Raw genomic sequence first — 3,163 nt, forward strand, 5'->3', positions numbered from 1 at the left:
TCGCGCATGTTTATTCTTTCATATAATTAGTAGAGCTATGGCCGAAGATCAAAATCAAAGACCTCTTAAAGATTTCGCCCAACCATCCAACGAAGAACCTAGTATTAGTATAGTAAACCCAACCATCCCAGCTAATAATTTCGAACTTAAACCCTCCCTGTTGCAACTAGTGCAACAGAGAGAATTCGCAGGTCTCGCTACTGAGAACCCAAACCAACATTTAAAAATATTTCTCCAATTAGCAGACACTTTTAAAACCAATGGAGCTTCTCCTGAGGCAATACGTTTAAGATTATTCCCTTTTCCCCTCAGAGATAAAGCCCTATCATGGTTAGATTCCCTTCCACCCAATTCCATTACGACTTAGGATAACCTTAGAAGAGTATTCGTTGCTAGATACTTTCCCCCAAGTAAAACCGTTGTTCTTCGTAGCCATATAACTAGATTTACCCAGAACCAAGGAGAATCGTTGTTCGAAGCTTGGGAAAGATATAAAGAGTTGTTAAGAGCATGCCCACATCATGGTTTAGAAAATTGGTTAATCATTCAGACCTTCTATAATGGACTTCACTATAACACGAAGATGACCATCGACGCTGCCGCAGGAGGTGCGCTGATGAACAAACCTTATCCTGAAGCATACCCTCATCGAAGATATGGCTCAAAACCATCAATCTAGGGGAGTCGAACGAGCGACAGTTGAGAAGAAGGAATCCCAAGGAGGAGTTCATGAACTAAGCTCTATAGACATGATGCAAGCTAAAATGGACGCATTAGCCCTTAAGGTCGAGCATATGTGCATAAACCCGAATACTGCAGCCGCAGTTTCGTCGGATTGTGAGATATGTGGAACCAAAGGACACCAATCTGCAGAATGCAGTCCATTAAATGAAACCCACTTTGAGCAAGTGAACTACACCCAAGGGAACCCATATTCAAATACCTATAACCCTGGATGGAGGAATCACCCGAACTTCTCCTATAAAACAATAACCCTATCCAAAATAATGCACCTCCGAGACAACCTGGTTATCAAGCCCCAAGACCAAATCAACCTATGCAACCTGTACCACCAAAGCCGAGCCTTGAGAAAATTATGAAAAATTTTATCACTGCTCAAACCCAACAAAACAAGGAGTTCATGAACCAAAACATTCATGTTAACGAATTGATTACTCAGTTAGGAACCAAGGTTGACCAAATAGTTACTCATACCAAGATGCTTGAAACCCAAATCTCTCAGGTAGCTTTAAACCAAGCCCCTTAGACTACACCTGGAGGACAGTTCCCTGGACAACCTCAACAGAATCCGAGAGGACAAGCCAATGCCATTACCCTACAAAGTGGGAACGCTTATGATGAGCCACCAAACCCAAGATTGAGTGAACCCGAAACTTCTAAGGAATATACCAAACCCCCGGACGAAGTAAAGGAAACAGAGGAATCTGAAAAACAGGAAGGTCAAGGAAAAGGAGAAGAACCTAAAGATAAAACTTACGTACCGCCCCCGCCATATAAACCACCTATACCATATCCACAAAGACTCAAACAAACCCAGATCAATAACCAATATCAAAAATTTATTAAAGTTATAGAAAAACTTTATGTAGAAATCCCTTTTACAAAAGCCATCACCCAAATACCTTCTTATGCAAAGTTTCTCAAAGACATCCTTACCAACAAAAGTAGACTTGACGATCCGAAGCCCTTGGAATGTAATGCTATTTCCGAGAATAAGTTAGCCAAAAAAGATAAAGATCCTGGAAATTTCTCCATTCCTTGTTGTCATACGGTGAACTGACTTGAATGTGTTTTTAATCGCAATGTCGCGGTTAGCAAGAGTCGCCACCGACTTTTCTTTTATCCCATAAGGAAAGGTGGAAAAGAACAGGAAAGACCTTAATTTAGATTCTTAGGTTCGGGAGGTACATTATACAAAGGGAAGGTGTTAGCACCCTTTGTATCCATGGTTATCCATGGGCTCTTAATTGCTCAATCATTTATGTTTTCCTTGTTTGAAAAAAAAAGTGTTTGAGAAATGTGTAGGAGATGTTTTAAAAAGGAGAATTTAACTTTGTAATGATTCTTGTATGAATGTATACAAAGTGGTTATCTCGTTTAGTTTTGAACGTTGTTTAGAAAAATATAACTCGGCAATGATCCTAGTACGGATGTATGCTAAGTGGTGATTTTCTAAAAAGGATGTTTTGAAAAGTGTGATGTGTGAAAAGTATTTTAGGTTATGAATGAGCAATTAAGGGTATACCTGTCTGAGGTCTTTCCGGGCATTTCCTATCCTTATGAGGGTAAAACTGTCCTTACTATTGAGAAGTAAGTAGTTTTATCCTTTGGATGTAAAAGGGTCATCGTAGGGTCATCGATTGGTCATTGAAGGCAACAGTTGTGAGGATACCTTAGCATTCGAAGGGACAATCATCATTTAACCGTAGGCTACACCGAAGGGTCGTCGAGGGACAAAGGCAACATTCGAGGGACTATGATGATTTAAACCGAAGGGTCTTTGCTAAGTGCATCCCCATATTCGCGGGACATGACCATAATACCGTAATCGCAGGGTAACAAAGAGAGGTCCAAGATCGCTTATTTAAAGGCAAAGTTTTACAATTAACTAGATAGCCGTAATCGATTAAGTAATTAGGTCCACATTAAAATCGATGAAATCAATACATTAAAATTAATTAGGCAATTAGGATGAATCTCCACATTAAAATTAAGTAATTCAGAATCCATCTCCATAAGGGTATCCCACACACAAGGTGGAATACCTAGCCGGCCATTTCCTCGGGAATATGTAAGCCTTTACACAATTCAGCACACGGGTTAGAGCATCGAGGTGAAATACAATTGAAAATTGCACCACAACACAACAGTCATTAGGTCAGGCCAAATCATGCAGAATTATAATGAGTATTGATCAGATAAACATAAGGCAGAACAGCAAAGAAACAGAACAGCCATTGTCCCGTTCGCCCCTGCTTCGCCTAGCGAGGGCTCGCTCCAGGCTCGCTTAGCGATGTGCTAGCGAGCGGCCACGGGTTTGGAGTTTGACAGCAGCGTGACCTCCGAAAACCTGAACTTTTATGGCATTTGATTACAGGCATAGCATGGACAAACATTCATGATATTCAAGCATATTTAAATT

The 3,163-nt window shown here is 40.5% G+C and overlaps 1 non-coding gene across 1 annotated transcript; it reads right to left on the bottom strand.

Moving 5' to 3' along the window:
- Nucleotides 1–421: 421 nt before the first annotated feature.
- LOC127088951 (small nucleolar RNA R71) lies at nt 422–528 on the bottom strand. The gene has a single exon (XR_007790744.1). It is a non-coding gene; the product is annotated as a small nucleolar RNA R71 (small nucleolar RNA).
- Between the last annotated feature and the right edge of the window lie 2,635 nt (nt 529–3,163).

This window comes from Lathyrus oleraceus, chromosome 5, assembly GCF_024323335.1.
Source record: "Lathyrus oleraceus cultivar Zhongwan6 chromosome 5, CAAS_Psat_ZW6_1.0, whole genome shotgun sequence".
Taxonomy (NCBI): Eukaryota; Viridiplantae; Streptophyta; class Magnoliopsida; order Fabales; family Fabaceae; genus Lathyrus; species Lathyrus oleraceus.